Here is a 15,751-nt window from a genome sequence, read left to right on the forward strand (position 1 = left end):
TTTAATCATGCATCTTGGCATTATGTTCTCCTCCACCAGTCTTACACACTGCTTTTGGATAACTTTATGCTGCTTTACTCCTGGTGTGTGTGTGTGTGTGTGTGTGTGTGTAGGTACTGGGAGGCGGTGTTGGAGATGTTGTGGCCGAGGTTTGAGCTGATTCTGGAGATGAACATTCAGAGCATCAGAAACACCGACCCTCAGAAACTGGGAGTACTGGATACCAGACCTCACTACGTATGAATACACACACACACACACACTACACATACACACACTAGGGATGTCTAGTGCCTATCGATTAGACATAAGCTGTATCGTATCGTACACATTAATATCGGAAAAATCTGACACAATAATTAAAAAATCAATATTGTGTTATTGTGCATTGTAATATTAGATTGAGCCCAATCTATTATGTTTTGCTATTTACTGTATTTACTGTTTAATAGTTTCCTTACAGTTTATATGCGGTAAATATGCTATATTTTATATTTTTTATAGATTTTCTTTTATTATTTTTCATTTTGTCATGCTGTTAGTATTATTGTTATTATTAAAGAGCGCCATCTACCATACCCATCCAGAGAGAGCAAGACCAACTGTGCTCTCTCAGGGCTCCAGCAGCTGATGCCTAGTTAAGCTACATGAACGGGATTCGAACCAGTGATCTCCTGATCATAGTGGCAGCGCTTAGTCTGCTGGACCACTCTGAGATGCTATTATTCTTTTATGCAAAATAAGAGTCTTACTGTTACTGTTTATGAAACAAACATTTATAGATTTTCTGCTAAATGTATAAATTGTGTTTAATAATAATAAAAATAATGCTATTTAAAATAATAATATTTACTTTAAAATTAATAAAGATGTCAGTCTTGTGTTTCATCGCCAAGTGTATCATTTTCGCAAAAGTACTCTGAAATATTGTGATATTATTTTAGGTTCATATTATCCTCGATATCGTCCGGCTCTAGTGCCGATATTGAGTCCTGATTCGATATTTTGGCAATTAAATTTTTATTATACATTTTTATACATTATTATTGGAACTTCAATATCAAAACATGGCATTTTATCACAAAGTAAATAATAAATTAATGTCCTCTAGGGGTGGGCAATATGGCTCTAAAATAATATCACGATATTTCATGTTTTTTTAACGATAACGATACTTTGGGCGAAATGACAAAACACTGAATTAATAAAAAAAAAATTAGAATTTTATTATTGCATGCAATATGATACGGCTAACTAAGATATTAAACGATACAAGAATTTTATCTGATTTGTAAAAGAAGTCAATGATCCAGAATATTATGATAATAATAATAATACACTCTAAATATCTCCATATTTATCCAGGATTAAAGTAAAATAAATGATACTGGACAGATATAATCTGTCTCTAGTAGATATATAATGGGAAATGAGAACAGTGTTATTTTTTCTTTTGATAAAGACAGTATAAAAGTAGAACCTTGATGTGATAATTAGGGGTGGGTGATATGGCGCCATATTTCAGGATATAATATCATAGTTAAAAATGCTGGCGATATCATTGCGTACGATACGATACGGCACACGGCTAGTGTCCTCTAAAAAGGCCTCTTTTTTTTTTTTATGAACAAACTAAAAAATGTTTACAAAATCCAGTATAAACTCTATAAGCTTAAAACAAACATGATTTTTTAGTTTAAAGCTTTAGAATTCTTTCTGTTTAAATCAGTATGTTTACTTTACAGTACGTTGGACACGTCCAGGTAGCTGCACCGTTACAATAGCAATCCACCAAAGACAGAGCTCACATGATCTACTCTTAAAGAGAATGATGAGCAAGAGGCACTCTGATTGGTTTATTTCACGTTACGCCCGAAATTATTTCAAAACCACACGCATGATTAATTATGAGAATTAGTACATGACTTTTGCTTTGTACATTTAGAGCTGCAACTAATGATGATTATTTTGGTAGTCGACTAATCTGACGATTATTTATTCGATTAGTCGATTATTCAACGATTACTTCTGCTGATTATTTATTTATTTATTATTGAATATAATGTAATATAATAAGAGCACCATTTATGACAAAATAAACTAATGTAGCAGAAGTCAACCACCAAATCACTAAAGCACAGCATGTTTGTGCGTGCATAAAAACTATAAACAAATATTTAAGAGTAAATATAGTAAATATTCTTGTTTTCAATTATAAAAAAACTTAATTTTTAATAATATTATTATGTATGATACAATATTGCACACCTCTAATGTCCAGTGAGCTCAAGTTTCCAATAAAGTGCATGATTATTTTTTCGATTAGCAATAGAAACAATAGAAAAACAGCTGAATTTGAGATTTAAATGGCATTTAAATATCTGAACGTTGTTTAAACGTGGAAATTACAATATTTAGTGATTAAATATGTAATCAGTCGTGTTTGATCTGATTTTGGAGACTGTGTGAGCTTTAGTGTAATGCAGGACTGTTACAAATTAACGATTAATTCACAATGAAATTTCTAGTCGACAAATTTGAATAATGGACATTGTCGATTATATCGACTAATCGCTGCAGCCCTACTGCACAAGGTGTACTTTTCCCGTCGTTACGATAGCAAAGACACTCAGACACGCCCTAAATCAAGCTGCACGGTTAACAGTTTGCTTATAGATCACTAAATCAGGGTGATATGAGATTTATTTAATACATGTTTTTATTTCTGCAGATCACCCGGCGCTACGCTGAATTCTCCTCCGCTATAGTGAGTATAAACCAGACCTTCCCCAACGAGAGAACCAACGCCCTGCTGGGTCAGCTCCAGGTACCGGCATTAACCAATCAGAGCAGGGTTTAATAACTGATGAGATCATGTCCTGATATGAAATATTATTACATCATTTCCTGTCTCAGATCGAGGTGGAGAACTTCGTGCTGAAGATGGCGGCTGAGTTTCCCTCCAGAAAAGATCAGCTGATCTTCCTCATCAACAACTACGACATGATGCTGGGGGTGCTGATGGTGAGAAACTCAAACTCTATCTCACTTTATTAATGATCTGAATTATTAATTAGGAGTTATTGATCACTGTGTGAACGGTCGGAATTAGAACAGCAGTTTGGATGTTTTTATAGGACTGTCAACGTTAAAACGTTAACGCAATGGAATCAGTAACGCGGTATTATTTATTTAACGCAAGTTATTTACGCCACAAAGTTTGCCCCGCCCCCGCCCAACGTGCTGTTTTTTTTTTTGTGGCTGAATTGTTAAAATTGTTGTAATGCTCCAGATCTCGGTTTAGACTTCCAGCTCCAACCCAGATAGTGAGCTTTGGGGCAGGTGATACATGAAGCACATGGAGCAGATAGAACACTCAGACTCCACTTATGTACTAATTAGATCATACATGAACTAATGCAGCACTAAAACACATTTAATTAATGTGTTAATTACAGCATAACACACACTCTGAGTAGCTACACACTCCCTGTGCAGTTAGCATAACGAGCTCTTAAAGGGACAGTGTACACATTACTGAATACTGGCCGTTACATACAGTATTTCCCACAGGCCATTTAAATGTTCATCCCCCCTCATTGTGAGCATGTGTGCAATACCAAAAACACTTCCTGAGATTTTTATTTTGTATTCTCAGCTAATTCTAATTCTAATTCAGAAATCCTTACAGCTAAGCTGAGATGTTTATAATAAAGTAAAAAAGTTTTCTTCCTCTATCCAATTTATCATATATTCTTTATTCCAGCGCCACATGAAAAAAAAAATCATGATTTCTTTACATTTAAATATCCACTATAAAAACTTCTTAAGCATCTTAGAAGAACAAGTGCGATTAATCGCCGTGAATCACAGAAAATTGTTCTAAAGAAGCAAATTTAATTTTTTAATCGATTGACAAAACTAGTTTTAATCACACTGAAAAAATGAGTTGTTACAGAACCATGAAAACTATCAAAACCACAACAAATTTGCTAAAAAATAGTTAAATCTATTTTTATGCAACAAGGGGCTGCAATTACTTAATATATTAGTATTTGCAATTTTTAATTGTTTATCAAGGCAATGTTTCTCTCATCTTCTGTAAATGTTTTATATGCTATTTTTTCTGTTCATTTTATACTGAAATTGTATTTTTCTAACTTTATTGTTTATTGTTTATAACACCAGAGAGGATTGCACCTTAATCTTGTTATACCTGCTATAAAGAGAAATTAAGATTTAGATTCTGAAATTAATGTTAATAAAACTTGGTTTATTTATGGTTAGGTCCCAGTAAATAAATAAAAACAGAATAAAATCAGAATAAACAGAATAAAATCTCACAGACCCATATTTTATTCACAGTAGAAAGGAGGGGTTTTAACTCTTTTTACTATTCAGTCCTGTTTTATGGTTCCAAAATGCACTATTTTACTGCCCTAAATTTTGTACTGAAATTTGATTTAATTTTATTGAACTAAATACTGAATTTATATGATTTATATTTGGCTGAGATTGTGGCAGAACCCCCCCACACTTATGCATTTTTCTCTAGCGGCAAATTACATTTTTAGGGACTGTAGGAAACATACTAGACAAAATAATGAATAACTATAATAAACTTTTTTTAAAACGTGTGACCTCTGTACTGTACAATACAAAATATTGTAAAATGTAAAATGTACACATGAATTTGACTTTTAGATTAACATGTTTAATCATAATCAAGTTAAATCAATTTCATTCGTTTCTAATATTATGTGGTATTTTTCCTACTGTCCCTAAAGTGCTGCAAAAATCTGCAAAAAAAAACAAAACACAAAAAAAATCTGTGGAACAATTTTAGAAAAATGTTTAATGTAAAATTGTAAAGCCCTTTCCAGAAGAGACCATGCAAGCCCAAGAACCGATACTACCACCACCATGTTTCACATTCAGACCTATTAACTGTTTTAACAATCAATCTAACAACCTGTCAGTCTCCTGTTTCAGAATGATTTTCTAACTGGTAAATGAACAGGTTCAGTTAATGTTTGCGTTCTATCCTCTCATATCTATCTTTTAAAAACAAACTCAAAACCTGTTCAGTTTAGCGGAAACAATGTGAAAGGAATTTGCAGAATTAAACGTATGCATTTTATATGAACCTATATGAGTGGGCGTGGTCTGATGATATGTTGTGGTATATATTGTGTTGTGTTGTAGGAGAGAGCAGCTGATGACAGTAAAGAAGTTGAAGGATTTCAGCAGCTTCTCCTGGCCAGAACACAGGTAAACAGAACACAGGAATTCTGGGAAATTAATCAGAATAGTGATTTACAAACAATTAATCAGCTCAAATCGATTCAGAACAGAAATTTTATTACTAAATGCACTATTTTAGTAGAGGTGTGCCAAAAAATCGATTCACATAAGAATCTTGATTCTCATTTACTACGATTCAGAATCGATTTAAAATGTCCCAAAATCGATTCTGAGGGGCGGGTTTTAGACTGATTTTGGGCTGGGTATTTTTGTTGGACCTGGCAACCCTGGGGATAGGGCTTGTCCCTTCAAACGGAGATCTTCCAGACACACACAGAGCGTAGGTGTTTGAGAATCACCGGTAAGATGGCAGAACAAGCACTATATTACATTAGATTAACGTGTAGTTTCAATGTTTTATGGCAGAATGCTTCATAACAAGCATAAAAAAGATCGCTAGTAGTTAGTTTCAGTAACTGTTAGCTAGCTAACTAGCTAACTTTCCAGTTCCACCTTAAATAACGCTACAGGTGGCAGCGGGCTGCAGCATTTAAGGCGGAACGGAAAAATACAATAAGCTAATCAGAGCTAATTTCAGCTCCTCATCACAGAGGAATTAAGGAATGGACCATATGAATTAATTTCTCCACCTCCTGCCCCCTTTCTGAAGAAATACAACCACCTTAAATTAACTAGTTAATCAGCAGCTGCTCCTGAACTTTAGCGCTCCACTGCTATCATCACATCAGCCCAGCAGCGTCACCTACACACCACCGCTAGTAGCCTGGTAATAAAGCAGTGTTATTTATTATTTATTTATTGTTCATTAACGTCATTGTGATATCCCAGTGATTCCTCTGTCACTGAGGACCCACATTCCTGCACATTTTATTGTTTTTGTAACACATTACCTGCTCCAGGACCAGTGTATATTATGGAGGGTTTTTTTTCAATAAGATTCATAAGCCAGAAGCAGAAATTTTTATAATTCAAATCGTTTTGAATCAAAAATCGATTTTGAATCGAATCGTGGCCCCCAAAATCGGAATCGAATCGAATCGTGAGATAGTAAACGATTCCCACCCCTATATTTTAGTGATCAATATATGAGCTGTTAATCGTGCACCATGCAGCTTAATTTAGGGCATGTCAGTGTGTCTTTAGTATTAGCATTAGCATTAGCCGAAACCCGCAGCGCTAGCTCTTTCGCTGTTCAGAGGTGAGTATATATCAGACTGTAGTCTGCGTGTTTACTGTGTTAAAAAACAAGCTACAAAAGACGAACCTCTCAGGGTTCCTCAGTGTATCTCCATCAGACAGTGTTTACTAGCGCCATCCACGGCTAGCGCTAGCTGCTGCGGTTAGCTGCTAATGCTAATGCTGCTGCACCCAGCCTTAGTGGAAATCTGGAAATCTAAGCTTACTGTAAATAAACAGAAGCTGGTAACACTTTAAAATGAGGCTACCTTTATAAAGGGCTTATGAATGGTTTATAAATGCGTTTATTAATGGTTATTAATCAGGTTGCAAATACTTTAAAACTCATTAATAAGCAGTTAATAAATATATGACAACGCAGAAATAGAAATGTACTGATTCCACACTATGATTCTACAGATTTTTTAAGATACTGATTTTACTTTGTAAAGCACTTTTCCATCAATCAGCATTAAACCAGTCATATTAATATATTTATAAATATGTTTAACTATTTACCATAAATGAAATGAGTAAAATAAATAAGTTGCCACTGTTGCTTTTTTAATTGTGTTTAATTGTGTTTAACTGCTTATCAATGGTTTTTAAGGCATTTACAACAAAATCAATAATAATTAATAATAATCTAGTTTATAAACCATTTATAAATCCTTTATAAAGGTAGTCTTATTTTTAGGTGGTACCCAGAAGCGCTTTACTAAACAGTTTAATAAACAGTTTTTAGGAGAGAAATTAGAGTTTTGTACCGTAAAATATGATACTAATTTATTCTGGAACAATTTTACAAAAATAAATAGCAACATATATACAAACATACAAAATATAAAATATTATATTCATCAAATATAATACCAATGAAAGGTTTTGACACACTTCTTTTCCTATTATTTAGTGTGTTTTCTCTTTCTTTTTATGATTTTTTACATGGTAAATTTAATATTGTAGACTATATTAAAGCTCTACAGGAACACATGCTGAATTATTATTAATAATAAATCAGAATCAGGTTTATTCTTTAGATTCTACTTTATATTTGAGTTCAGATCTGCATTTTAATCTCAGTGTCTTCATGAGGGAGAGTCACCTGGAATAGTTTTCTCAGCGTCTTGAAGATGAAGGAGTTTCTGGAGGTGCTGAACAATAGCTGCTGCTTTTCCTTCACTGTGCTGTGAAGCTCCAGCTCATCCCAATTAAATCACCTCAAATCACCTTAATCTCAGTTGATCAGGTTTAGATCAGGAGATTAATGTGGAGAAATTACACTTTTATACTCTTTACTACAGAATTCAGTATGTGTCCGTTAATCATTTTCATCTCTTTAATATTAATCTATAATTAACATTACATTTAGGAGGTGTGTCTAAAATTTGACTGATACTATACAATGGAAAATAATAAAAAAATGTTATTTAAATTAAATAAAAATGATTGCACAGGGTTAGTAAATTGATATTTATGTGTATTAACCTGCTAAACCCGTACTATTAATATTAGTGTACAGTAAAAACACTGCACTGTTAGTGTTGTTTTAGAGCACAGCCGGGACTCCGCCCTAAATTCTTAAACCTCAGATCACTGCTGAATGAATCAGAACAGAAACCCTTTCAGAAGTTCAGTATTTTCCCTGATCCGAATCATCTGAAGATGTGATTCAACACTGTGACTCACTGGAGTTCACCTGATAAACCTCCCTCTCTCTCTCTCTTTCTCTCCCTCTCTCTCTCTCTTTCTCTCTCTCTCTCTTTCTCTCTCTCTCTCTCTCTCTCTCTCTCTATCTCTCTCTATATATATACTGTATTTTTTTAGTATTTATTTTTTAGTATTTTAATATTTTCTGTAATCTTATATATATATATATATATATATTTTAATATATATTTAGATTTTTCTTTTGTTATGTTTGTTATAATATAGATTTTTTTATATATATATTATTAAGTTAGAGGCTTTATTTAAGCCCATGTTATTTTTTTTTGCCTCTACCTGCACTGTGTTTTATAGCTATTTAAAGTTTATGAATGTTGTTTTTTTTTTTTTGTTTGTGCATATATATTATTATTATTATATATATTATTATTTGTTTATATATATTTTCCTGACCTGTTTCTCTGCCGTTTCCTCTGTACTGCTGTAACATTGTAAATTTTCTCATTGTGGGATTAATAAAGGATTATCTTATTTTATTTTTTCTCTCTCTGTGATTTAGGAGTTTATAGAGGAGATTTTAGCTCCACCGTTTGGAGGAATGATCACGTTTGTGAAGGAGAGCGAGGCTCTGATGGAGAAAGGGCAGCTGGACAAACTGAAGAACGATGAGGGTAAATTTCCAATAAATCAATACATTTATTAATACATTTATCAAGGGTGGGCAATTAATAAAACAGCCTACCTAAAGTTAGAGAGCCAGAAGGTAGCATAGACACGGAGACTCCCTGAAACACCAGCATCCACCCACTCCACCCTCCACAAAAGTAGCTTGACAACAACATCAATTACAGTTAACAGTTACAGCTAAAATAGGTCCTGTGTGAAATTTTTTAGGGGGACGTGATGTCACATGACATCACAGCGTTCAGTAGCTCCTCCATTTCCACTCGCTGTTGTGTTTTTAACGTGGATCTCCGTGGAAACTGTGGTGTGCCCAAAGAATAGAATAGAAAATATCTATTTTATTAAAGGCGAGGAGACGAAACTCAGAGATGTGCGTCCGGACGGGACTAAAATTAGCGGAGGAGCACGGAGTTCAGAGAAAAACAGTAGATAATTCAGCCTGGAGGGTGCTGAGTGGTCCAGAGGTCTAAAGCGCTGCCACTGCGAGCGGAAGGTCGCAGGTTCGAACCCCCGCTCATGCAGCCTTACCATCAAGCTGTCGGCGCTCAGAGGGAGCAAAATTGGCCCTGCTCCCTCCGGGTGGGTAGATGGCGCTCTGTCCCCACATCACTAAAGGGTGATGTCTGCACCACAGGGCGTCTGTGAGCTGATGTATCAGAACCGAGTCGCTGCGCTTTCCTCCGAGTGTTAGCGCTGTGATGCTACTCGGTAATGTGATGCTACTCGGTCAGCGGTGGCTGACTTCACATGTATCGGAGGAGGCGTGTGTTAGTCTTCACCCTCCTGGTGTATTTGGGCATCACTAGTGATAGGGGGAGTCCTAATGAGTTAATTAATGATTCTTTCTCAGTGCGCGAGCAGAACTGCTGATTTTAATATAAAACACACCTTATTTTAACTCAGCCACGTCTTTCTCTGCTTTCCTCTGATTCATCTCGAGAAGCAGATCGTGTTGCAAAAGTCTGAAGTCAATTTTTCACAACCAATCAGACCCATTCTTAGCTGACTGAGCGCGAATCAGAGACTGTAAAAAAGATGGATGTCGTGTCTCCGTTCCCATTCATTCAATAAAAATGAAGCTAAAGTCTTCCTCCATGTTGCTGATCCTGTCTGCGCAGTAGAGACCAGAGGAGGGAAAAAGACTGTGGAGAGACCGCCTACTCATTTGAATAACCCCGCCCCTGAGGGCTGCCTCGAGGTCACAGGCTGCAGCTAACGGTCTGTTATTGGTCCCGCCCATAACCAGCCCTTTTACAATAACCACACCTTTTTTGAATAGAGCTGAATAACGTTTTAAAAACCGAATTCTGTGGGGATATAAAAATTTGACAATATAAGCAGAGGTTACACTAGCTGCTGCATTTAAATAATGGAGGTAGAATTACAGTATATTAGAAAAAAAATGTGATTAAAAGTTGTTCTGTTTTGCCATTGAAACCTATGGGGATGGGTGGGGTTACACAGCTTTCTGCAGCCGAACAGCAGGGGGCGCCCCACTTTTCTTTTTTTTTTCCTCTAATTTTTTCCATTTTCTTCCCAATTTACATGGCCAATTACCCAACCCACTCACTAGGACTCCCCCTATCACTAGTGATGCTCCAACACACCAGGAGGGTGAAGACTAACACACGCCTCCTCCGATGCTGATGCTGTAGCATTGCTGAGCAGCCGGGCACTCGGAGGAAAGCGCAGCGACTCGGTTCTGATACATCAGCTCACAGATGCCCTGTGCTGCAGACATCACATCAGTGATGTGGGGAGAGAGCACCATCTACTGTACCCACCCGGAGGGAGCAGGGCCAATTGTGCTCCCTCTGAGCGCCGGCAGCTTGATGGTTAAGCTGCATGAGCGAGATTCGAACATGCGACCTCCCGCTCATAGTGGCAGCGCTTTAGATTGCTGGACTACTCGGCGCCCGTGGCTTCACTTTAGAGAGACGGTGCTCTGTCCAGCTATACACAGTCTATGTGTATGGCGCGAACCAATGGCATTGAGGGATGTGTGAAGTAAGCACTGCTGTTGATGGTATTTAGATTTTAAATGTTTGTTATTAAACACAGACTGGTGACCGCTCTGGAACTTTCCCCTGATTTCAGTGAGCGTGAGATTTACTAAACAACACCCAGCTAGAGGTACCACAGGTCATCAGATAAAATCCTGTTTACTGAACAGTACGTCCCCCTCCATCTGCTTCCTCTCAGCTTATTAACCTTCACATTTTCCTTGTGTGTTTAGAAGCACAGCAGGTTTTTCATCACATCCAGGAAAAACCGACTTAAAAAAAAGAGCTTTTACTCAATCGCTGTACAGGAACTGAACACTTCAGAACCCTCACACACCTACAGAACACTGCACAAATAACAAAAAATAAAATTACATAAATAAATAACCAAAAAAAACACTGATAACCAGACTTTTAAAACAGCACCTTGCTCACTTTCTACATATTTATTTATTCTCCAATTCTCTTAATCTACTCAGGTCCTGTGCAGTAATCTGTACTTGTACTGTATTTATATTTCCATACAGTACTGTGCAAAAGTTTTAGGCATTTGTGGGGAATTTCATTAAAGAAAAAGCTTCTTATCTGTGCAGTAAGTGTTTGTTTATTATCTCAGTAAAACGTAAACTAATATTACAATAAATAAAACAATAAACAATAAAACAATAAAAAGCAAAAACAACATCTCATAATCTCTCCTTTTAATCTGAGTTTAATAGAGTTATTTTTTATAGTTCTTCTCATATTAATCAACACCTGGTTTGGTAATAAATTGGTAAATGTGGTAAATCAGGTGAGCTGCTGACGGAACTGAACATAATATAATATACACATGCTGACTGAGGAGCATCCAGGAGAAATCTGCTTAAATCATATGTGGTGTTTTTTTATCAGGTAAAAACAGTCATATTGCTGAGATAAAAAAGCTAAAACTCTTGTACAGTACTGTATATTTTCATACATAAATTAGTGTATCTGTGTATTATAGTTTTTCTTTCATTAAAGGAAACTCCCATTAGTGAACCGGACTTACCCAGCAACCACAATAATCCCTCAGGCTTCAGTAAATAATTACATATTTACATAAAATATATATACGCACACAGTAGAGGGGGTTTCTATGTTCGTGTGAGCTGTGTGTGTATGTAAATATTAGCTTTAGCTGGAGTTTTAGGGACTGGGAACAGATCATCTTTGGGATTAAAGGGATTTTTTATAATGTATGTGAACAGAATTAGATTAGAATAAACTGGATCTCTCTGTTTGTGTTGTTCTCTGTGTATCAGTTCGGATCACTCAGCTGGTTCGAGGATTCTCCAGCAGCTGGAAACAGTCAGTAGAAGCTCTGAGTCAAGATGTGATGAGATCCTTCACCAACTTCAAAAACGGCACCAGCATCATTCAGGTACCACCATCTCCGGCAGCTGATGGCAAGCTGCATGACTGGGATTCGAATCAGCAATCTCCCGATCATTGTCGCAGCGCCTTAGACCGCTGGACCACTCAGAGCCTTTACCCTTAAAACCCTATAAACAGATTTTCCGTCTAAAATCTCACCTTTTCGTGTTCTCAGCTTAATTACTCAGGAATCCCTTCACACATTAACATAATCCATATATGGTTAGAAAGGGCGGAGCTTAAACTTACTCTTTCTAAAAATAGTGATCACATCCCAGTGCGGTAAAGCTAAATCTACAAGAAACCCATTGAGAGAAAAACACCTAAAAAAGTGAAAAATCTCCTTCCCCAACCAATATTATTTACCTTTAGTGCTTCAAACATATTTATATGATGTTTCAAACCAAATAATATCAGTAAATAAAGACTCAAAAGTGTGAAACTACCTGCTTTACTCAAACTAAAGCTAGGTATGGTGTGCGCACTACTTTATATAGTTTTTATTTTACTCGCACATTTTTACTAATTTAAGTAGTTATTTTACACTAAACTAATTTTTTATTTATTTAGAGTAAAACGTTAAAATGTTTGTATTTTGTATATAGTTCTCTTTGTGTGTCCTGATTAAATACTGAAAGGTATAGGCTGCTCTGAGTGTCAGGTGTTTAGTATCTACATGTATCCTAGGGGTGTGATTATTGATTATCAAGAGAAATAAAATAACTCCACTGATGCTGTTTCTCCATGTATTTTATCAAAGTAATAATTTATAAGTCATGTAATGAACTCAAATCATCAATATTCTTATGATTTCAACTCATAAACACTCTAGTCTAAACTACTAGTCTAAATGTTTGTAAAGATATCTTAGGTGTGAATATATTTAAAGTCTATACACTCAAAAATAATTAAAAAGCGCTTGGTCTGACTGTTTAATTATCTCCATGTGAAACAGCAGTATTTAACTGAGTGTTGTGTGTGTGTGTGTGTGTGTGTGTGTGTTTGATCACTAGGGGGCGCTGACTCAGCTGATCCAGTACTACCACGGCTTCCACAAGATCCTCTCCCAGCCCACCTTCCGCAGCCTGGCCGTCCGCTCCGAGCTCATCAACCTGCACCACCTCATGGTGGAGGTGAAGAAACACAAACCCAACTTCTAACAGACCATAATAAACATCTGATCAACCTTCAGTAAAAAAATCTGATCAACCTTCAGTAAAAAAAATCTGCTCAACCCTTCAGTAATGACCCTCTCCCTCCGATGCTCTAAAGCTGGTGGAAATATAATCAGGAGAATGTGATGAGAATCACCAGTTGTCTGGACGTCTCTACTGTGATCATAATAACATGCTGTTTTTCATTCCGCTGTCTGAGGAACGTTCTTAACATTATAATGATACTTCAGAGGAGATCTTCTTCATTATAAACTGAACTGTGGGAATGTTTCTCAGATATTAAAGCTGATAAGAGACCAAGGTGTGAATATTTTAACTCTTATGTTATGCTTGTGTTACAGTGTTGTGTCTGAGTTAACGTCTGGCAGAATGGAAAATGATGTGAAATAAATGTTTTTAAGTTCTTCACTGGTACTGTGTGGGTGCTTAGCGAAAAACATCAGACACGCAAGTTTCACTCTGATTTACTTATGGCTTCAACGGAAACGGACAGCGGAGGAACCTGTATAAAAACAATATGTCTGAAAAGTGATTGGATGATCTGTTGAGTATGAATATATGAGAAGCCACATTTCCAGACAAGCTCATGTCTGACTCAGTAGGAATTCATGCGAATTTAATGTTAAAAAGGAAGGAAAAAGGCCTGTTAGTAATCTGGAAAATTGATAGCAGCAGTGATCTGAGAAAAAACTAAACTAAAATCTAAAATTCTCTGTCTAAATAGCCTGATCTTTTAACAGTGAGACTCGAGCGAATTCTCTGTGAAGCTCAGCTGCAGCCTGAACTCATAACTTCACATCTGTTGAGATTCTTGCGAGAATAAAACTGAAACGTTATGCAAAGCACTTACACAGCATTCAGACAGATGTACTGTCGTTTACCGCTGTCTCTTTGCTGTGAAGATGCTTGAAGATGAGGAAGAAGACACCGCAGACTTTGCCTTAAGTGTAATACAATTATTTATTACAAAGACTAAGACAATATCTTCAAGGCTTCCCAGCCCAGGCCTTGGAGAGAGATGTTTCCCGATCTGATTGTCCCTCCTCTCTCTCTCAGTCTCGTGGTCTAAACAGTTTATATAGCTTTCCCACAGTCACTCCCATAGCTCTCATACCAAAACCACCCTATGTTCCGACCACCCCATGTATAGCTTTACCATATATGGAGACATGACCTTTTTAAGAAGTGGCATTGACCCCTCATGTGACATTCCAATCATATATAAACATGGACTTCTCAGAATAGTTCACCTGGACACATGAACCCATCTAGGCTAAAGGTCATTGTTCTTCACAAACAAGAAGGGACAGAAATCCATAGTACAAAATACACCTCAAAAGAAAATACATCAAAAAGACATTGTGAGAACGGCCAAAAAAAAACGTTGGGATTTCTTTAGTAATCAGATTTAGACTCTGTTTACCTGCTATATGAGCTACATAGTCTCATAGTTTACACAGTGATAGTGATATTGAGTTATTAGCAGTTTTAAGAATGATCAATAATAATAGTAATCAATCAATCAACCTTTATTTTCACTCGCTAAATACATTGAGGGTAACCCTCATTTTCAATGTAGCTGAGCTTTTACATAAAGTTACAGGGAGTGAAAATTAAGTTTAAATTATAAAAACAAGCAAACAATGTAAGATTTAATTAAGAAATAGTTTAATAATTCAAAATAAAAGTATATGCAAACAGGGTAAAATTTAGAGCAATAAAACAAAGAGATAAATACGCAGAATAATTACATTAATTATTATTTATTAAAAATATATATATATATATGTATATATTTATAAAAGGAAGAAAATAAATGAAATAAAAATGTAAAGGTCAAAAGTAAAAGCAGTAACAAAACAAATAAAAAGATAAAATAAATAAATAAAAAAGCGCTAAAACAAAATTAGATCAATAAAAAAACAAAAATAATGTTAAGTAACTAAATAGTTATCTATCTAAAAGCTTGACCACAACTCAACAACACTGCTCACAACACAGTGCTGATAATCAGTCTGTCAGTTTTTGTTGTTGTTGTAAAAATGTTTTCTTTGACCTTAACGAATTAGACAAGTTTTTTAGGGGGGTTTTTACTGTTTTTTAGTTCTCACCTTCTAGCTTCCTGAAAAACATTAAAAAATCCACCACATTTAAGGCTATGTGTCACAAGAGGCCAAACCAAGGACAGATACATGTATGTAGATACCAATATATATATATATATATTTATTTTAACCCAAGTGTTAGACGTACAGGCAGAGTCAGTATAAAAAAAAGTGTGAACATGCAAAAAAAAAAAGGTTCATACTCTGTGAATCCAACAGTTAAAGTGTAGTCTAAATATGAAAATAGGTTCGGCAACGGTAAACAAATGATGGTAAG

The 15,751-nt window shown here is 35.8% G+C and overlaps 1 pseudogene; it reads left to right on the forward strand.

The window, feature by feature from the left end:
- The window catches only part of LOC111196405 (vacuolar protein sorting-associated protein 52 homolog), a 30,909-nt pseudogene extending 17,136 nt beyond the window's left edge, over positions 1-13,773 (forward strand).
- Positions 13,774-15,751: the final 1,978 nt, after the last annotated feature.

The sequence above is a fragment of the Astyanax mexicanus genome, unplaced genomic scaffold (assembly GCF_023375975.1).
Source record: "Astyanax mexicanus isolate ESR-SI-001 unplaced genomic scaffold, AstMex3_surface scaffold_34, whole genome shotgun sequence".
NCBI lineage: Eukaryota > Metazoa > Chordata > Actinopteri > Characiformes > Acestrorhamphidae > Astyanax > Astyanax mexicanus.